Below are 22,621 nucleotides of genomic sequence, written 5' to 3'. Positions count from 1 at the left end.
GTGCGCTGAAAGAGCTACAGGTGCTCTTAGTCGCTGAGACATCTTTCCAACCTCTACAAAACAAAAACAAAAGCAAAAGCAAAAACAAAAACAAAACCTTAATTCTACAGTGGGCATCTGAAATCCCAGCCCTCATACAGCAAGATGGGAGGGAAGGGACTACCCTGAAGGTTGCAGGCCAGTGATTCTGGAGTAGACAGTGCAGCGGCAGAAACATCTAAGAGGGCTTGCCTCAAGTGGAAGGTGAGGACAGTCTCTTGAAAGTTGTTCTCTGACCTCCATATGTGTGTTGTGCCATAAATGCTCCACGCTGTGTTTTGTTTTGTTTTTAATATCTGGGAAGTGCAGAAGGGTGTGTGTGGGTGTATGTGTATGTTTATGATGCATATAGAGTGTTAAGTCCGAATTTGTTCATATAAAGGACACAATTTACAAAGCATGCCCTATGCAACATTCTTATCATAAATTCCAACAGCGTACCATCTCTCACAATGTGCTTTTATTCATTCTGGCAGAATTCTTTTTATGGCCATAGAGGACTCATGATCCAATTGATGAGGAGTTTAGATCTCACAATGAATAGGGCTTAATTTAGTGTGTGAGTCCATGTGAGTGTGTGTGTGTGTGTGAGAGAGAGAGAGAGAGAGACAGACAGACAGACAGACAGATTTGTGCATCCATGAGGGTGCTGCACATGTGCATGTGTGTGTGTGTATGTGTGTGTGTGTGAGAGAGAGAGAGAGAGACAGACAGACAGAAGACAGACAGACAGGCAAACAGATTCATGCATCCATGAGGGTGCTGCGCACACGTGTGTGTGTGTGTGTGTGTGTGTGTGTGTGTGTGTGTATACATTAAAATCAGATATCTTTCTCAATCGTTATCTTAGTTTTTGAGACAGGGTCACGCCTTGAACCTGGAGCTCATTGATTGGCTAATCTGGCTGTCCATCAAGCCTTAGGGACCCACCTGTCCCTGCTTCCCCAGCACAGAGAGCACACATACTTGCCACATCAGATCCGCATGCTTCTGCAGTGAGCATGTTACTGACTTTCCTAGCTTCAATGCTGGTGCTGTTTCCAAAATGTCTTGACCAGAAAGGAACTTAGGGGAGGCAGGAGTCTGTTTCACTTACAGTTCCAGGCTGGAGCTTGGTGTTTGCATTCACACTGAAAAAAACAGACAAAGCACAAACAGATGTGTATCAGGACTTCACTCACCACTCACTGAGATATTTTTTTTCCTTTGCTAAGTGGTTTAATTGTTTTTCATACTAGGTGTCTTGGGCCTCAGAGTTCTTTCTGTTCGTACCATAATGGTAAAGAGCCCTACATGCTTTTATATTTAATACACATCTGCCAACATTTTCTACAGTGCTTCCATCTGTTGGACAAGAAATATAACAATAAATCAAGTTCTGGTTGGGGAGCATTTGCCAGAATCTAAGATGAGAACACACTGCCCAGGACTGATTTCAAGTTACCTGTGTGACATCACCTTAATGTAAGCCCATGGCATTACATTGGCAGGCTACCTGCCATGTGGGTACCACAGCACTGGTGTGTCCCTAGATCACAGAGGCAGTATTAGACAGTTAGGAACTGAGACCTTTAAATCATGACCTCTCTTCGGGTGTGATTTTGAATACAAGTTGATATGATTTCACTTTGGATGATTACAGTTTCTCCCTCCTGAACCTTAAGACAAAATAAACCTTCTCCTGTAAGTTGCTTTTGGTCATGGTATTCATCACATAACAGAAACGTGAGCTCACACAGGAAGGAGTGAAATTCTAACCACAGCAAGCACACATCTACTTGGAACCCTCAAGTGGTTTGTCTAAAAGTGATTATAGAAAGAAATAGCAGAATTCTTACAATTATCAGTTTTAAATGGGAATAAATTTAACAAGACATGGGCAGGGTTCCTGTGAAGAGAGACAAGACACTGGAACACTGAATAGTCTATGATATCCATAGAAACTATCACAATAAATACACGAGTGGAAATTTTTTTTGCCAACTAAATATTCCAAAGAAGCAACGTAGATCATGAAACGCTGAAATGATAACACAAAATGACTCATTGAGAGATCCTCTATGAATAAGATTAAAATAAATTGCAATTGAAACTGCATAGCAGAAACACAAACACATAAATAAGCCAATAAAAATCCAGATGCATGAAGGATGTTAGTATCTGTGGTGGTATTTTGTATCATAAGAGAAACCTGATCTGAAATATTGTAGATCTGAATTTAAAAACATAGACAAAGGAATTCCTAGAAGTTTGTAAGGACAACCAGAAGTAGCGTCCATGAGCAGGGATGGATTGTTTCTACAAACTATAAAAGAGATGATTGAAGACATGACTATAAAATAAAATAGCATATGGAGAAAGTGAGATAAATGGAGATTCTTTTTTTAAAGTGGGTGGTCTAACAGAAACATAAATCTATATGGCTATAAACAAAACAAGCAGGCTATCGGCAAAATAGGTAACGTGTGTAAGTATATTAAAAAAATAAAACAAGGCTGGTAAGATTGCTCATTGGATAAAGGCAGTTGCTTTTTGCAGACCTGAGTTTGTTCCTTTCCACTGGATGGAAGGAGAGAGCTGACCTCCACATACATGTGATGCAAAGTCTATTAAATGACAGCTAATGCTTTACCAGGAATCGTGCAGAATGAAAATCCACTGTGGTCGCTATTTCATGTCATCAGAGCCTTTGCACAGTGCCTTCAACAAGGTATGGGAAAACAGCCGTTTTGTGCTCAACTATTTCAGGTGGAAAAGGACCATGTTATGGTCATTTTACATCTGATGAGCTGTGAATTTACAGTGACGCCTCTTGAATGTTACCCCACTGCCTTGCATAACTGAACCCGATCCACTTCTGAAGATGTAGCTCTGAAACGGCAATGGTTTTTATAGCTGGGGGTGTATTGAAATAATGTGTGCCTTATCAAGGAATTAAAGATTGCACGATGTCCATTTGGAGATATTTTTCTCAAAAACATGGAATTTATGCTCACTATTCAGATTACATACCCACATTCAGTCTATGAATTCCTACAGTCCAGGCTGACCTCCAACTCACAGCTCTCCTGTCCCAGCCTTCCATGTAGCCAAGATCAAAGGCATGCATCATCCCACCTGGCTTTGACATACACATGCATTAATGGATTCATATAGTATGTCTGTGCATATGTGTGTACATACATATCCCTTCATATATATAACATGTTGCTTGCTTGCTCAAGTGTATTAATTACTGTATGATTAATTACTGGTACACTTAGATGCCTCAAAAAAAGGATCTGGTAGCTGGAGGAGAAAACGCCACATTCTGCTTCATATTCTCTACATGGTGTACCTAGTGGGTATATCATCTTTGAAAAGTGACCACAAGTATAGCTGTGTGTGGTGGTGCACACCTTTAATCCCGACACGCAGGAGGCAGAGGCCAGTGAATCTCTGTGAGTTCAAGGCCAGACATCCTGGACTACGTAGTGAATTCCAGGATAGCCAGAGTTACACAGTGAGACCCTGTCTCAAACAAAACAAAACAAAAAAATGACCACAATTATAATTTCTCTCAGTGCTGTGGTCCCTGCTTTGCACGAGCTCTGCAACATGTCCCCTGCAGAGGGAACATGTAAGTAAGCACTAGCCACTGGGTCTGAGGAATTAAAAGGGAGAAAACAGCCTCCAAGGCAAATCATTCTTTATTCTGAGTCTGGCTGTGACAGAAGACCCCCGTTTCTGTCCAACATTAAAATGTCCTTTCCTTGTTCTTTGCAGTATAATTAAAGATCATAAAAGCCTTTTAGAAAGTATGTTTTAAGCTGTCTAAACTTAAGAAACTAATCCAATTCTAATGAACTTTGTAAAAATCCTTTCTATTTTTCTGATTACAAAGGAAACCATGTTCTCAGGGTCAGGGAAGATGTATTCTAGAGATTTCTGTAATAACAAATGGAGATCTTTTCAAGGAAGGAGAGAGAGAGCCATCAGACCGGGCAGGCCTGTGTTCAGCTGTGTTTCCTATTTCAGAGAACAGTGATTTTTAAGTGTTGACAAAGTCATCGTGACCCAGCTAATGCCACACAGTGACTTCAAAATGTATGTCAGTGTGTCCTATAAATCAGAAACACACATCGAACTTCCATGCTGCCCGCACAGGTGTGGTATCATGACTAGGGCCACACAGGAGGCTCAGGTCTACATATCCAAGATCGTCTTCACAGCCTTATCGTCAAATTCCAAGTATGTAAGATGTTAAGTTCTTAAGTTAGGCACCCAACACCTTGATAAAGTCACCACACTTTTCGGTTGTTCAATTTAACTCAAGAAGTATAGGGAGGGAGCTTGGGAGATAGCTCTGTCGGTAAAGCACTCACCACACAAGCATGAAAACTTGCTGGTGACCCCAGAACCCATATAAAACACGGAGCACAGACGCACATGCTCTTGTAATCCCAGTACGGGGCAGGTGGGGATCAGCAGATCCCTGAAGCTCACTCTCTAGCCAGCCCAGGCTACAGAGCAGGCTGTAGGCCAGTGAAAGACTGTCTCAAAATGATAGTAATGATACAGTAGGTATCACCTGTGGAACAATTGAGGTTTCCCCCCCTGGCCGCCACACTCGTGCTCACACTTACCCCCCGTGCGCGCGCGTGCACACACACACACACACACACACACACACACACACACACACTATAGTCTACATCCACAAAGTGGACACCATGGCCCCAAGAATATAATTGGAACAGAATTGAGGCTTGGTAATCATAATGACTGCGGTGGGGAAGGGATTTAGGCTGCTGGGGTAGAGTCCGGAAGCACAGGGGTACCCAACCCCGCCCCCTCAGGGTAAGGTGGTGAGATGGCTTTGTTACCAGGGCAGGGTGACCTTCAAGAAAGCACCACTCAGCCTTCACTGCAAACACATGTCTCAACACAGGGAGAAAAGTACATGAGGAAAAGCAAATAAAATCCTGTGTTTATTGGAATGGCTGTTTTACAACGTGACGCTCGCACGGTCTGCAGAGGGCTTCTGGGAAAGGGTCATTCCTGTCACGAGGACTAGGGCTCATCCTAAAACCTCTTGCTTCGCCTGAGCCCTCAGCCTGCAGCCTCTGCCACAGCCCTATCCCCACAAGCCTGCACGTGCCTCTAACTGCCGCCCTTGGCTTCTCAGGCACACATCAGCTTCTGCTTCACAGGGAACCCAGATAGAAATGGCTTCATGAAGACAAATCTCACGGGATGGGTTTAATGCACCGACCGGAAGTGGGCAATTCAAAGCTTTCACCGGGTTCAAAAACTCGTGCAGCGCTTCGTTGACCAGTAACGCACTGCCCAGCCCAGCTCTCCACATCGCACCGGGGGATTTCCTTCCTGTCATCTGCCCCAGCTTGTTTCAAAGCCGACTTGCAGAAGCCCCTGAGAGCCATGCTATTTCCAGCTTCTTGCTGTCCCTGCTCCTCCCAAATGTCCACATTAGTGACATGAGCGGGAGCAGTCTTGTGTTTGGACACTCTTTGTTCTTTCTCTGACTCTTGTTCACATCAGTAATTCATTCCCACTTCTTTTTCCCCCTAAGAACATTTCCCAGGACCAACTGTGGTGTGGAAAGTGGTCCCTTCCCTCGGATTCCAGATAAGGAAAGCTGTAAATAATTTAAAGTTCCCACTGTGCAAAATTGCCCAAAAAGAAAGTGCATTTTTTAATGCCTGGCACTGAGGATGGTAAGATAAGAAATTGTGCCAATTTTCCTACAGGTAAAATTTTAGCTGCTTTCTAACATAAGCACTTTGACTCAGAAATAAGAAACATAATGAGATTCCTTGCAAGGCATGTCAGCATTAATGTGGGGCCATAGAAATAATAGCCCATTTTTACCTTTCTCTCTCACACATACTCAGAAGGAAAAAAAAAAAGACACAAAATTACTGTGCCTGGGACCATTAAGCCACACCCCAGGGCTCAAAGACTGCACTTGCTAATGGCATCTACGTTGCCACTGCAGTCACTTGTAATTTGCATGAAAAATAATGTTCTGCAGCACAAAATCCTGATGGATACCTTATTGGAATATCCACACACTACTATATTGTAAAGCCTCCCTGTGACCTGCTTTTCTTCCTCTTAATTGTCAAGTCACTGTAGAATGAGTTTGCCTCTGGCTTCACTTGGCCTAGTGTGCAAGGTGACCTCCACAAAATGCCCTGTGGTTTGTGGCAGGACAGCTGGGTTTTTCCTCCTCCCTGACTAATATGCGCAGATGACGCCAAAGCTTCCTTATAGAGGAGGAAGTGGAGGAGGGGACTGGAAGGAGGAAGATGAAGGGAAACCATTGAGTAACACCTTCCTCCTGTTAAATGGCCTCTGCAGAATCTGGCAAGGGGTGTGTCTGACCCTTGATAACTGTAACCTATAAAAGCCTGCCTGTGTCAAGGCCCTGGGTCTTCTTTGCATGAGTGTCTGAGATATCATGGGCCATGCTGAGAGGCATGAGTGTCCGAAGCACCCGGAGATGCTGCAGCAGGCAGCATCCGCATCTCACACTGCATTTTGGCTCCAATGGGGCTTCTTCCTGACAGGTCTTTCTCTTCTAAACTCATTCTTAACTCTCCAGTGAAATCACATTCTGTGAGGCAAGGTTGTGTCATTCCCTGGATCACCTGTCAGCCTCTATCAGACCTCAATACTATAAATGAGCTTGGAGAACATGGGGAAATACCTCTAAGCTCATTTCCATAGAGTAAATAAGGTCATTTGCATACAGTATGATCACTTACGTATAAGTAACCAAACTGTGTTCTCCTGAGTTCAAAGGTAACCTCTTTGGTATGACCTTAGACCCAGATGTATCAAGTATGATTGTGCTGGGATGGTGAGTACCACGACAGGAGACCGATGACCCATCCTCTGAGATAGCTTCAGCTTCCTGTTGACTTGAGTACACTTGGATCCCGAGAGACACAAACGTCACCCAGATGAACCTGGGAGCTTTGAAACCCTGGGCTTCTACCTTGTGTTGAGGCAGGGCTACATTCACTGCCACCTGGACATGTCACCATCCAAATGAAACCCCATTGAAGTTGATGCATTTTAAACTCTATCCCAGAGACATGGCTTTCCCCTTCTGCAATTTTTCTAATGCTGACTAGAAGTTCTGGGGAGAGAGGACTTGGGATGTCTTCCTTTGGGAAGTAATGGAAGATTGTTGGGACAGACAAATAACATTTGAAAATGAGTGGTGTGCATCTTCACAGGGCTTCCATTAAGCTCAGTCTACTTTGGGGATACCGTCTTACGACTTAAGAAAAATTCCAGAATGAGTTTGTCACAAAACAGAACCACATAATAGAGTACCTAATAGCTGATTCATGAAAATTGATTGGCATCACATTTTCACTTCCCTGCAGAAAGGGTCTTAGCTCTGTGGATGGATGGAAACCGATGGCCTGTTTGCGTCAGGACTTGAGGCCAATGGCCATCACATTGGGACACTCAGCAGGAACATCAGGACTACACCCAGCTTCTGGTTTCTTATCTGTCTCTCCCCGGCAGAGTGTGAGCCACACATTTCATATTTTTCACCTTCAAGCTTTATTCCATGAATTATAAATCCCTACTTGCCGGTTTCTGCTGTGCAGCTTCCTCAGTCCTTGGTGTTCAGGAGTGACTTACTGCGTTATCGTTATAGCTCAGAGCACGCTCATCCCCAAATAGCACACAATGAAGGAATTGTTTTGTGGGCTTCCTTAAATTTCAGTATTGTCATTAATAATTCCTAAATGGTGGTGACATGCCCCAGTGGGATTTCATTATAAAGAGGACAACACAAGTTGGCAGTGCTGGCATGTGCCTATCCTTCCAGCACGTGAGGCAGGAGGATTGGGGTGAGTTCAAATTCATCCTGGGCAGTATAGCAAGATCTTGCCTCAAAAACACAAAACTAGCCAACAAAATATAAGTAAAGCAAAAAGAAATCCAACTCAGACAAATGTCTTCCTTTTTTTACGTGCTTCAGACATGTCAGCCACATTGGGGACACAGAGCTTTCAGTCACCCAGATACACGCGACAACACTTTGGGACCAGGACTAGAGGCACTAAAGAATCATACACTCCCTAGTCAGGCTCAGGGTCAAACTCTTACCCTGATATAGCCACTTACTAAAGATTGTCTTAGTCTTTTTTTTCTATTGGTCTAATAAAATTAGTCACTAAGTAATTAATAAAGAAGCCAGGTATATTTGGCTCTTGTTTGTGGGGGGCAGAAATTTCACAATTTTGCAGGAGTTTTATATACAAAGCAGAAAAGAAGAGTATGTGGATACGAGTGGGAGATGCAGAGCAATGCCCTGCTGGTGTAACCGATCCAGCCAGTGAACTTCTGCCCTGCAGTCATCTTCAATAATGACCTCACCATCTCTCCTGTGTGTGAATGTGTGTTACACATTCAAGTGCATGAGTACTGGAGACGAGAGGTCGGCACTGGGTGTCTCCCTCAACCACTCTCCACCATATTTTAAGACAGGGCTTCTATTTAAACTTGGATCTCAGATTAGACTAGCTGGCCAGGAAACCCTGCCCAGAGATTCTCTTACACCCATGTCCCCAGTGCCAGGGTTACAGATGCACATATTACCATCCATGTCCAGCTTTTATTTGATCACTGGGGATCCAGACTCAGATCCTCCTGCACATCATTGACTGAGTCATCTACCCACCTCCCAGCATATTGCAATGTCAATCAAATCTCAAAATGAGTTCTGGAGGGGACGGACCACACTCCAAAGGCAGTGAGATGTTATCTCCTTAGAGAAGGGCAACCTTAGCCAAGATCTATCTAACTTGACAGGCTTTTTAGAATTACATTTGTGGCAGCATCCTAACGTGTTGTGATATTGAAGTGCTCCAGGACATGCAGCAATGCAGTTCTCCTGCTTGGCAGAATCCACTTTACACGGGAAGGTCACAGAGGGACAGAGTAGAAAGGTCAGCAGGAACCTCCGGGCCATCCTCAGAGCCCCTCAACAATTATGTGGAGAGAAAATATGTCTGTGTTTCTAAAGTCAGGGTTTTCTAAATAAATTTGTCCACAAATTTGGGACCCTAGGCTCACATAAAGTCTTGGGTATTAACTGGCCAATGCATGTATAACGAGACATCCCAGAGACACCCTAAATCTGTAGGTTGAGTTTACAGCAGGGGAAATGATTCCTGGGAACTGAAGGCAGAACTATGACACGGAAGCTGGCCATGGTACTTGCTCTGTCCTTGATTACAGATCTGTCCTTGATTACAGTGAGAACCCAGGACCCCTTTTCCCACAGCCCCAAGGAATAGGTGCTCTAATTTAACTTCCTCCAAAGCCTTGTGTCGTGGAAACCATATCTGCTGTCTCCATGAGGACACAGAATCTCAGACGATTCCATCTGTCGAGTGTGATGTCAGGGTGTGACCCCACTTCTGACTCCAGACCCCACCACGCTCTGTCCACAGTTTCTGCACAGCAGCCCATAGTCCTTCAATGTTCTGCCCCGTTAATGATTTCAGATATCCTATTACTTTTATCCTGACATATTCATACACAGGTCATGTAATTCATGTTTGGGAAAGAGTGCAATATCCATGTGTAAAGCTGGTAACACATCGCCTTGTACCCTTTCTTTATTGTACAGACTCATGCTGGTGCCTGTGCATGTGTGCAACACACCCCCACACTTGGGACAGGCAGGTTTCTCAATCTAGGAAAACCTGCGCCCAGGTGAATAATAATCTGTTTGCAAGCACAGACACCCCACCACCATCACCACCACCACCACCCTTGTCCTGTCCACCCTGCCCTGTGGTCAATTTGAAGCCCTATGGCCTTTGTTTGGACATTTCCTGTGTTCCTGGCAACTCACTAAGGAATTAAAGCTGTGGTTTCTTTTGTTGTTGTTGGGGTGTTTTTTTGTTTTGTTTTGTTTGTTGTTGTTGTTGTTGTTGCTTTTTGGTTTTTTTGTTGTCATTCTTTGTTTGTCTGGCTGTAATTTTTTTCTGCTGCGCAATGGCCTTACTGACATTATGGAGCTCTGACCCACTACAAGAATGTTGCAAAGGCACAACTTCTGTCTCCTCTCTCCCTTGTGAGTTCCTTTCCTCTCCCATGTGACTAGCTCCAGCATTTTTTGGGGGGGCACACTTCATGTCTTCCCTGGATCCGCACTAGGTGTTTTCAGTGCATTGTGCTGTTTACAAAGAAACTTAAGCATTCTGGGTTCTAGTTAAAGCACCCCCTCAGCTTTCCTTTGCTTTGTATAATACTGTATGCTTTTTATGGTGCTCTCTGCTCCTCTTGATGGACACTGAGCTCTCCTCTACCCTGTTCCTGAGATGCCCGTTAGAGCCATTGACATCTGTGGGTTTTTAATTTTCTTTTTTCTTATAAAGGAAAAGCATTTAATCAGGGTGGCTTATAATTTCAGAGTTCAAATCACAAACGCTGGGTGCCCGCTCTTCTTGACAGTCTGGCATGAGCATGGAGCATGACTACTTGGTCCAGCCACTATGATGAGCCCCTGGAAGTAGCATGTGCGGCTCCCCTGGTATATATATCCTAGAGATGCCAGAGATGGAGCCCATGGAAAATGCCAACATGAATCCTATGCCTTTTAATTAAAGTTTTCCTCTGCCTGTGTAGTCATAGTAAGGACCAACACTAATGCTACAACATTTTTATAAGAACTAGACAAATTATGTATCTCCAGGTCTTAAGGGATGGAAGCGCTGTGGTGCTATGGTTTGAATGTGTCCCCTGAATTTGCATGTTGGGAACTGAATTCCCAATGTGGCAGAGTCAAGAGGTAGAGCCAGTGAGAGGTGTGTATGCCACGAGGAGCTGGAGTCTCCTTGTAAGGGCATTGTGAGAGTGGGTTTCTTACCCTGTCCTCTTGACCTCCCTTTCTGCTCTTCACCATGAGATGAGACAGAAGGAGGACCTTTGCCATTGTCTTTCTAACCTGGACTTCTCAGCCTCCAGAACTCTGAAAAACTGTCCCTGTTAAATTACCTAGTCTCAGGTGTTGTTTTAGCATCAAAAATTAAATAAGACATAAGGCAATGTTGAAGATTGAAAGAACTCAAGCCGTAGAGACAGGGACGCCCTTCCAGCTGGGGTGGGAACTGCTAACTCTCCCATGCCCTTGACCTAAGTGCCAGGACTGAACATGAAGATCAGGCTGGCACTAAACCGAGGGTTCTACTAGAAGACTTTGGGGAGTCACGCCCAGAAGGAATGCTGGCTTGGAAACTAGCCAAGCCTCCACACCTATTTCCCCCGTGAGGGTCTGCAGAGCTCTGTAGTGACACTGGAAATAGAAAGCCAAGATGCAGACAGGGACTGACATTCCCTGCAGCCATTCAGCATCTGAGAAACCAAGTCTTACTACAATGAGAAGCTCTGCCACAAGCACCAGGCTGGTCTCTCTTTCAGGTCATAGCCCTGTGCCTGGATTAGGGGAGAGCTAAGCTCGAAATCTCTGAAGGACAGAGGTGGAGTGAAAACCTTGAAACACCAAATTCTGACACCCCCCTCTCCAAAAATATAGATCAGCAGATGCTAAATAAATTTTAATAAAATATCACTTCTGGCCTGATCTGACCTAAGATCATTTTAACTGGGAGAAGAGAGGTCTCCCTCACTGATGGAGTGGGGGGAGGCACTATGTAGAGCACTTATGACTTTTGTATACGTAATGCCTGCGATAACAATACAAACGTCATTAGAAAGGCAAGATTGAACCAAGAATTGAGAAAATTGTAAAAATAAAAACAGAGGCTTCAGGGTTCCACTGTGTTTTGTGAAAAACTTGTAAGTTATCCTCTGATGGGAGATGTCATTCTGTAAATCTGTCTCTCTTATTGGTTGTTGAATAAAGCACTGTTGGCCAATAGGGAAGCAAGAGAGGTGGCACTAGGAGTCAAGGAGGATTCTGGGAAAAAGAGGCAGAGTTAGACACCACGTAGGCCGCCAGAGTAAGAGGTCCAGACCCTTTTCTCCAGTAAGAGAAATACTTAGATTAACAATTATGGGCTAAATACTTAAGTCAGAGATAGCCAGGAAGAAACCAAGCAAACGGCCAACAGCTTCATAATTAATATAGTGTCTTGTGTGTTATTTGGGGGTTTAGACAGCACCAGAGGGCCCAGGCGGCTGGCGGGGAAGGCAACATGTTACAATCCTCCATACTTAAGCCGAGAGCAGTCTAGACAACGGGGAAACAGTCACTGCATGGATTCGTCAGAGGATGTATGTCACCAGGTGAAGCACCACCGAGAGTAGACTGGTAGATACATACATAGGAATCTCAGCTAAGAACTGTTTCAAGGGAGCACAAGCCTCTGCAGCCACAACCTGGTAGAAATGCCTGCACAGGGCTTTCGTTAGATTTCCAGAGGTTGAAGGTGGGAGCCTCCAAACATCTGTGAACTTTCATCACGCATGAGTGTTGTTCTGAGCTGTCAACGTGATTGGAGAGCTGGGAAGATGATATACAAGCCCAAAGTGAAAGTACACACACACACACACACACACACACACCCCTAATGAAAACCAGAGACCATGAATCAGAAAGAGAGTAAAGAGAGGTATATGGAATGGATTAAAGGAAGGAATGGGAAGGGGAAAATGAAATGATGTGACAATATTATAATCTCAAAATAAAATTTAAATACACCATAAAGATATACTGATGAAAATATTGCTACCCACATAAAGACACACAGACCAATGGAACAGAAAAGACCCCCCAAACAAACCCAAATATGTATAGTCAATGATTCTTCAACAACCCCATGTCAGTATTACATACTAGAGACAATGTCTTCAGTTACAAACACTGGGTATCTACAGGCAAAGTAATAAAACTGGGTCTACGCTTTTCAGCCCATACAAAGATCAACTCAACATGTACAAGACACTAAAGATGTGAAACAGTAAAATTCTGGAAGAAAACATTGGGGGAATATATTTCTTAATTGGTCTTAATTGTGACATCTTGATTACTGCTCCAAATAGCACAGAAAAAAAAAGCAAAAAGACATATCGAATCACAAAGCTCTGCCCAGAAAAGGGAAAATCATAAAGACAACCTAAGGTGCATCAGAAAAGATGCATAGCTGTATTATATGGTATTGATATGTAATAAGGAACTCAGCTCCCTCCTAAACATGTATGTGACTGTTGGGTGAGCACAGGGCAATGGTGGAGTGTATGTATTTCACACATAAACCACCACAGTACTTCCTTCTCTCCCTTTTAATCTAAGGCAATCTTAGTGTGGTCCAGAAGGGTGATGTGTGCTTGAGCCAGAGTCTCCAGAAAGCCTTCATGACTTGATCACCACCACCACAGTGCTTTCTTATCCAGTTTACCAAGGCTGCTGGCGCCATGAGACTGGGGAGCCTCTCTCCTGAGAAGCACTGGGCACATACGCTTCTGTGAAGTTGAGAAGACCATAGGTGGGAGGCTGCTGGCTAAGGGGGTCACAGCATGTGGGTTGCACCACCTTCTAGCCACAAAAGCTCTCCAAGTCTCAGGTGACACTGTGGAAATCAAATGAGCCAGAGAGGGTTAAGAAGGCAGACCCCAAAACTTCAAATCCTTGTGAAGTATTCTTTAGTGTTGTGATGGCATGACCAACAAGGGACAAGGCTGAACAAACAGGTTGTCTGATGTAGAGATCCAGAACCAGCCTAGGGGTTGTGCGAAGGAGTCCACACGGGAGGGACAAGCCTTAACTTGATCGCTAAGAAGCTAAGTGCCTCGGCACACTTTTACCAAGAGAGTAATTTGAAGAGCTAATGGTTCTTTAAGCCTTGCTTGGCCCTCAGGATGCCAGGGTACTTCCTGAGATGAAGCCACCAGTAGTAGGTCAGGAAGGTGCATGCTGATAAAAACCAGACTGTCCTTTATGACCCAAAGTAGACACACTGAATGGGGCCAGCCAGGAGTCTGCTGCCGTGCCCCTGCTGTGATGGAGGGAGCAGAACATGTGACACTGTACAAGCTTAGGTTTCTTCTAAGGCTCCCTTGCTTTGTAGGAACTTGAGTTATTTTTACCTGACTCTATCAGCATCTCCAGAATCCTCCTTTTTAGGTGAAAGCATTTTTCTCTGCTTGTTAAAAATCAGACATTCAGGTAACATCCCCTAAATATTTATATAGTTGCATTCCCTAGGGACAATTTTATGGGGAGAATGTGTGCTTACAAATTCTAGAAGAAAGACCCCAAACTGTGAGTCTTTGTACAAAGTATATGTACACACTAACATGCACACTATTGCTTTTAATACATGCAGTGTTTGTGTAATTTACACTCTGGCAGGTGATAATTTTGCAATTTGTCCTAATGTGTGTCTTTTACATCCTATTACAAGGTGAGAAGACTTGACATCTTCACAGTACTGAGCCTTGTGGTATAGTATGCAAAATGTAAGACTTGTAGTTTCCACACGTAGAATGATGGGAGTTGTCCTTCTGTATATGTGGCTCTCTTATTGGTTAATGAATAAAACACTGTTTGGCCAATGAGGCAGGAAGATAGCCGGGTCTAGGAGACAAGGAGAATTCTGGGAAAGGTAGGGGCAGAATGAGCCCACCATACCCAGTCGTGCTGCTGAAGGAGTAGCAACATGCTGGGCAATACCATGTAAACCACATCCTTGTGGCAATACATAGGTTGATAAAAATGGGTTAATAATTAAGATAGAAGTAGCCAATAAGAAGCCCTAGATATGGGCCAACAGATTTTTAATTAATATAGCATCTGTGTGTTTATTTGGGGCTGAAGCAGTTGTGGGAATCAGGCTGCTGGGGCAGAAACTTTCATCAACACTAGATGGATGGCTGTGTTAGCCTTGTCTATCTCAGGCCTGGCAAGGCTTACTTGATTTTCAATACTCTCTACCTTGGCAGCCAGTATTTTTGTCTTTTCCAATTCATTTTAATATTTGATTAAACAGTAATGTGGAATGACGTCGATGACTAACAGTCCATACCCAGTTGAATATATTTCTAGGGAATTGATAAGATCCATCTTGCTAAAGCTGAAGGGCTTACATGACCCAGATACCCTCTGAGAGGCAGCAGACCCAATTGTGCTTCAGTCACCAGCAATACAATCTATACCATTGCCTCCTTGGGTCAAGTGTCAGCTCAGGTAGGCAATCAAGGGGTTGCATGAAATAGACTGATAAGGTTATTCGCAGCCCAAATCACAATGATAGGTGGGTGCTACTCACAGTGTAATCTGATTCCTTATTTTCAATTCAATTACTTTGTTCCAAGGGAAATTAATATGCTCTATGAAAACAAATAAATGCTCTTAAAGAGCCCTCCTACATCATAAGTACAGCACATTCACGTGAACCTACACTTTCTGATTGACTGTCCAAAGACCAAATAGAAACCTAGAAATCTCTGCTGCTGAGAACATCTTTCTGTGCTTGAGATTTCAGGCCTGTTGCACACAGTAGGCTTTGAGGGAAGATTAAGAAACCAGTAAGTGAAAAAGTATAGAGAAAAAATAAGCAGAGATAGATCCCACAGAGAAAAACATTGGAAAACTCAGATAAGCACCTTATAAATTCCCAAGTGAGGGTGTGTGTTGAGGAAGGGTACAGGGACCAGAGCTTCCAAAGAGTGGAAGCAAGCCCAGGAAAGGCTCTGGGAAGCAGGAAGAACCTCAGAGGTCAAACGGCCCTGCCCAGACCCAGTCTATCACTCATAATCTACAGAAGTTCCTAGCACAGCATCTCAGACAAGCTGTTGGTCAGCTGTGATGTCTGAACCTGGAGACAGGGATGGGGGGATGGACTAAGGGTCGAATGGGGTTGGTCCAGAAGATGGCCTGAGCCAGCTCCAGGGAAAAAATGGCAAATCGTGTCTACCTTCATGGCTCCCACATAGGCACATCCTCGCTTCAGGCTCTTTTTTCTCTGCAGAACACCCCCTTATGCTTTTCCAATGGCCAAGCCCCCACTTATCCCCAAGCTAGGAAACTCTGCAACTAACAAGAACTTCATGGTGGGATGTGTTGCCTCCCACGGCAGTAACAAGACCCTTGAGATAGGAGGTACCCAGGCCAAGTCTGCATGAGCACAAGCTGAGAACATGCTGGAAGCAGGCTGAGTAGGGAGACAAGACTGAGGCTTCCCATTCCCAGAGAAGGAAAAGCTATCACGGTGCCAACTCCATGTTCTATATATCCATCCAAAACTCCTTTATTATCTTTATGATAGATCAGGCCTGTGCTGGGCATCACTCAGGAAAGACTCAGAAATGTGCTTTGCTCAGCATTTTACACTCCACCTGCTGCCTGGGTACAGAAGGACTTGGTATTTACGATGACGTGCTTGATAAACTGGTGGGTAAGGGGGTTAGATAAACTTTTTTAAACGCCTGGGATCCATAAAACATAATTATTCTAAACTTCAGCACAACGAAGACAAAAGATTTTAGAGACACAACTAAAAACATCCGGAAACACAGCCGAAAGGGTACCCCCGAAAGAAAGGAACAAAACCAGTACCTGGAAAGAATTGTGGGTTTTGCTGTGGCCATGCCTAGCTAGTGGGAGAAAAGGCCCCTACTCCCACACACACCTTCGAAAGCAAGTTCCTTACACAGTTCGACGATGCTTACGCCTGCTCCACTCACAAAGAGCTAGTGAGTGTCCATGGTCAACTTGACACTCGAGGGAGTTTCCATTCAGGTATTTCCCAGGCGAGGGATTGTCCTGACTGGTGATTGATGTGTGAGGATTCAACCACCCCTAGGCGTGTGTTATATAAGAAACCTAGCTGAGTCCAAGGCAGAACACCAGCCAGCGAGCAGTTTCTCTGCGGCTCCTGCCTTGGCTTCAGCTTTCACTTCCCTTAGAGCCCGACTGTGGCCCAAAGGATAAGCCTGATGAACCATTTCCTTCCTGAAATGCCACATGAAAGGAAACTAGGATCAGGAGGATTCACACAACACAACGGGAACGGAATCATGACAACTTGAATTCCTGCCCTTGAACATCAAAGAAACTCATTCAAAACTGCCCAGACCTGAAAAATCACCCAAGTGTCTAAAATTAGAGAACTAATAAACCCACCACGGTACGCGTGCACACACACACACACACACACACACACACACACACACACACACACACACGCGCGCGCGCGCGCGCGCGAGGAGCCACTCGAACCCAGGACACCAGAAGAGCAGTCCCGAGCAAAGGCTGGGCCGAACCTGTGGCGATTTTACTTCCGTGGAGTTGTTGGCCCATGCCTGGCAGCCAAGCAATCCTGCCTGAGTTTGTCTGAGCTGGCTCACTCGCCTGCTGAGCCCCAGAGAGACTGTGCCTCCTTCAACATGAAATGGTGTCTCTCCCCCAGTGCCTTTTTGAGTTGATTAATTGCATTTCTGAGAGTTGGAAAAATTGTGCACGGCAGTTGAAATACGGGTACTGATTGCCTACCTAGGCCCATTCAAGAACCTTCCTATGCTGTTATTAAGCGAGGAGGGCTTCAAGAGGCCCCACGCTGAGGTCTGAACTTACCCTTACCCTGGTGGGCACCTGCTGAACGAGGGGACCCGACTCCCCGCGCTCAGAGTGCCCAATTAAGCGCTGATTGCAACCCCCCGACAACGCCTGCCTCCTCTGAGGTAATCAAACCCCTCTCCCTACTCCTTCGGCACACTGTAGCCCAGAACCAACAGGTGTGCCACGTGGGCAACATCACCCAGACTTCAGACTTCAGAGAGAAGAGGGGAAGTGGGGAGGAAGAGAGGAGAGTACAGGGAGGAAGGAAAGAAGGAAGGAAGGAAGGAAGGAAGGAAGGAAGGAAGGAAGGAAGGAAGGAAGGAAGGAAGGAAGGAAGGAAGGAAGGAAAGCAGGCAGGGGTGGGAGGGAAGAGGAAGAGAGGGGAGAGGGGAGAGGGTGAGACAGGGAAAGGAGAAACAGGAAGGAAGAAGAGACAGAGAGACAGGGAGTCAAGCAGCCTGCTCACAGAGGCATCCTCCAGACTGTTTCTGAAGATTTAGTTGCCTGAATTCATGGGCAGACATTGGTACCGGTCACCTGTCACCAAGCCTGACAACTTGAGTTTGCTCCCGAGGTCCCACACGGTCAAAGGAAGTCTAACCTCTACACTCACATGGTGGCATGCACATGCCGCCCCACATACACACATATGCACACAATTCAATAAAATTTAAAAGTCCTTCTCGATCTTTCAAGAAAGTCACCTGTACCCCCTCAGACCTCCGTGTTTAATCCTAAGATGCATATAATGTATATACTTGGAATGTGATGGCTTTTCAGATCCAGGCTCAATATTTGACAGAGATATAACCAAACAGACACTAAACGTGAGGATTAAAAAAACATCAAACATGACATTCTAGAAGTTTTCACAAGGCCATATCAGGTCCCCTCTCCCTAGAGTCTGAGTGGTGGGAATCCCGCTGTGAAGAGCTGAGTGTTTCCTAGTGCAAGCATAGACTCCTGTCAAGCTGCGGAAGAAAGAGGAGACTTTTTTTCTTTCCAAGGAGTCAAGTTCTAGAACATAATATCTCAAGGTAAGGCTTACTGGCATAGTGAAGATAGCTTAGAGATAAGAAAGACCTGTACTTTAAATGACTCAAGTTGCAATTTAAATAAACGCACTATTAGGTAAAATTGCTGGTTCTTTTCCCTGATCATGTGATCTGTGGGTGTTCCCAGGACTCTGCTGAGGTAAGAACATATCACAGGGGAAGGGATGTAAACCAGAGTGCATTGCCTAGATCATGTGGTCTCTCCATGCAGCACTGTACAGGGGAAAGTGTGCAAACCAGAGTGCATTGCACAGACCATGTGCTCTCCATGCAGCACTGTACAGGGGAAAGTATGCAAACCAGAGTGCATTACACAGATCATGTCGTCTCTCCATGCAGCACTGCACAGTGGAAAGTGTACAAACCAGAGTGCATTGCACAGATCATGTGGTCTCCATGCAGCACTGCACAGGGGAAAGTGTGCAAACCAGAGTGCATTGCACAGACCATGCGGTTTCCCCACAGCCCTACTTGTGCATGTTCCCAGCTACCCCAGTATCCGAGATCTCACAACGAGCAAACAGTCCTTCACCATCGCCAGCTTCTCTCTCTCTCACACACACACACAGGGTGGCCATCACCAGTTAACCAAGGTGCCCTTTCTGCTTAGCCTCAAAGCAGCCTTTGTTTCCTCAGGGGGGCTGGTGCATAGATGCTTAGGAGTACACTGTTTGCCTACCATGCACAAATTCTAATTCCCCGACCCAGAAGAGAAAACTGTTGTCACCGTATTGTCATCCCAGGTTCCGTCAACACTGGCCAGATATGAGCTGCCTGCCAAAGAAATGAGGAAATACATTTGCCCTCCCAGAGGTGACACCTCTACCTGTGGAGGTCTCCTGCTGATACAAACACTGCCAGGGAGGAAATCCCAACATCTTCAGGCTTAACAGATAAGCACTCTCAGGCCAGCTACAGGATCCTTACAGGGCTGCAAAGATCCAGGGCCTGAGATGCCTGAGCAGGAGAGGAAGGACTAATCCACGGGAAGCTACCTAGGTACAGGGACAGAGCACAGCTTCTTGAATGGCTGGCCCCTGCAGGATGGAACAGAGAAGGGAAGGGGGATAGCAGAGGAATGGCAGGAGAGCCACGAAGACAAGCTTCCCAACTTGAAGGCTGACAGCCCAGAGCCTCCTAACCACACCTCTCTTCCCCCTGAGAAGGGAAGGGGGATAGCAGAGGAGTGGCAGGAGAGCTTCCCAACTTGACCACTGACAGCCCAGAGCCTACTAACCACACCTCTCTTCCCCCATGTGGACCCACCTCACAGTGGGCTAAAGGCTTATGCATCATCTCAGTTGCTATGGAAACCTGTGGCCTCCTCCAGCAGAGACATCACGGTGTTAGTGAGCTAAACCAAGTAACTGTTGGCCATCGGATATAAAGCCAGCCAGGGCAGCAAGCCAGTGCTGAATGCCTCAGCCTTATTTATATTTATTTATTTATTTATTTATTTATTTATTACAGAGCTCTGTTTTTGTGTTTTGTTTTGTTTTTGTTTTACAGGAGGATAGGAGCATGAAGGCTGCAGGGAAGAGGTCATTCAAGGGGACTTCATCCAGATTGCTGGACTCCTAGTTCCTGGTTCTAAAGCCCAGCTCACTTTGGCCCCACCATCAGGTCCAGAAAAACAGAGAGAGAGAGAGAGAGAGAGAGAGAGAGAGAGAGAGAGAGAGAGAGAGAGAGACAGAGACAGAGACAGAGACAGAGACAGAGACAGAGACAGAGACAGAGAGACAGAGAGAGAGACAGAGAGAGAGAGACAGAGAGAGAGAGAGAGAGAGAGAGAGAGAGAGAGAGAACCAGGGAGGTGGTACTTAGAGCCAGTTTAAAAAAAAAAAAAGGAAGGACATTCCCTTTCTTAAAGATGGTGTTTCCCACCCCCTCAAGAAGGAAGAAATAGGACCTTCCTTCCCCTTCTTTTTGTCACCCAGATCCTTAAAAACAAGGCAGAATTTTGGCCTAGGTCACTCATCAAATGGTAGCAATATTTCTAATTCTTCATGTCTCAGATGGAAAAACTGAATAAATAATAGAAAAACCAAGTGGATTAAAACTGTAGGATATCCATCAACGACTGTAGATGTCAGCAGTGTTGGAGAAGATTCAAGCAGGAAAGGACAAAGGCAGCTTGTGAAATGAAGACCTGGTGTGTGGGGAGGGCGGGAGTTGTTGTTACATTATTTCATTCATCTCTTACATCTGGTAATTCATTCACTTACATAGATACATCTCTTATGTAAAAGAGGGGGGAAGTGCTTTCATGTTTAAAGAAATGTAGCTTTAAAAGAAAAAAAAAAGCCTAGTAACAATCACAAGTTTTTGCACTGTGACAAATACCATGACTGAAAACATCCCTAGCCTCACTTCACTGAATGCCAGAAACAAGAGAAACGCAGACTTAGATGGGCATCGTGTGGAAAATGATTAATAGAACCTCAGCCCTGCATTGCGAACCCAGGGCTCAGGTCTCACGCAGGAAATGGTAAGGACACCGTGTGTTCTGTCCAGGTACAAGAGAAGGAGTAATACTGTGGTTTGAACCTGAACTGTCCTCGTGGTTTATGTGTTTAAACGTTTGGTCCCCAGCTGGTGGCACCACTTTGATAAGCAACCTTCATGTGGTGGAGACTCACTGCGGGAATTTGTCACTGAGGGTGAACCTTAAGGTTTATGACCCAGTCCTGCTTCCAGTCTGCATTCTGCCTCCTGACTGGATACAATGCCATCAGCCACCTCATGATCCTGCCAACACACCTTCCCCCACCAAGGTGGACTGTAGCCCCCTCAAACTGATAAAATGTTAAATCAGACACGGACAGTCAATGCATGATTATGAAGAGGAGGGCTCAAGTGAAGGTGACCCAAAATAACTTGACTTTGAATCTGCAGCGTTCAACCTCTCTATAGGACAGTTGTCCTACAGAATCTTCCACAGAGGTGTTGGACATGGGGTAGACATGGGCAACACCACAAAGGGTCAGCCATGCTGAGGTACGCAGATGCCCCCTTTGGGTTGAGCGTCACATGCTTGTTGATCTTGGGCAGGGAACCATGGTGCTGAACAGCAATAGCAAGCTAGGGCAAGGAGGCAGTCTTAACAGGTGTGAAGGAGAGTGAAAGATGACTTCAGACTTAGACATCCTGTCAGGGCCAAGAGCACCACAGAAAAATTAAAGAAGTTTCAGAGCAAGAAAGGAGCATCAGGGGCAGGGATGGTCAACCCATGGCCCACAGGCCACATGTGCCCCGGGATAATCGTGAATACTACTTAGCACATTTCTTAAGAATATTTAAAACAGCATGAGATTTTTAAAGACATATTAAAACTGTGCTCTATTATACAGTTTTCATTGGTATATGACAATGTCTTGTCATAGTGTCACACAAAATAAACACATGGATGCTCTTGAAATCAGCAGACCACATACTGGACACTCCTGGACTTTATGTGTGGCCCCAGCGAGCCACAAAGTTGAACATCCCTGGGATACACATTGAAGCCTTCCATGCATGAGATTTGAACATGCATATTTTTAAAAAAATCACAAAAATATACATATTCACACACGTTTTGAAGGTGTATATCTGAGCTGCATATATACATAATACATAATATACATATAAAGTATATATAATCTGAACATGCATATTTTGAAAATTGATTTAAAAATATACACAATTGCATACATTTTGAAGGTGTGTGTGTGTATGAGCTACAGACCTCATACCCAGTACGGGTGCAATCCACACCCCACCACACATGCTCACTTCTTCCCCATCTACAAACTAACACATCCATCACTGATGCCAACGGAGAAGTTGGAGGGAGGGTCCCTTCTCAGGTCCCCAGGCCCTTCCCAGTTATGAGGAGTTTTTTGCAATTTGTAGCAAAGTCACCAGACTTACCATACTCTATCTCTGAAGGACAGAGGAAGATCATGATTGCAGCAGTGAAGAGAAT

General features: G+C 44.9%; 1 long non-coding RNA gene across 4 annotated transcripts in view; it reads right to left on the bottom strand.

Moving 5' to 3' along the window:
* The window catches only part of LOC110341587, a 103,827-nt gene that overhangs the window by 17,599 nt on the left and 63,607 nt on the right, over positions 1 to 22,621 (bottom strand). For all 4 annotated transcript variants that reach the window (XR_005878771.1, XR_005878772.1, XR_005878770.1 and 1 more), the window contains exon 3: positions 1,006 to 1,169. This is a non-coding gene — a long non-coding RNA (uncharacterized LOC110341587). The remainder of the gene's footprint in view (positions 1 to 1,005; positions 1,170 to 22,621) is intronic.

Source organism: Mesocricetus auratus, unplaced genomic scaffold (genome assembly GCF_017639785.1).
Source record: "Mesocricetus auratus isolate SY011 unplaced genomic scaffold, BCM_Maur_2.0 Super-Scaffold_100008, whole genome shotgun sequence".
Taxonomy (NCBI): Eukaryota; Metazoa; Chordata; class Mammalia; order Rodentia; family Cricetidae; genus Mesocricetus; species Mesocricetus auratus.
Note: the sequence above shows the minus strand (reverse complement) of the source record. Positions and strands in the feature narration are given on the sequence as shown.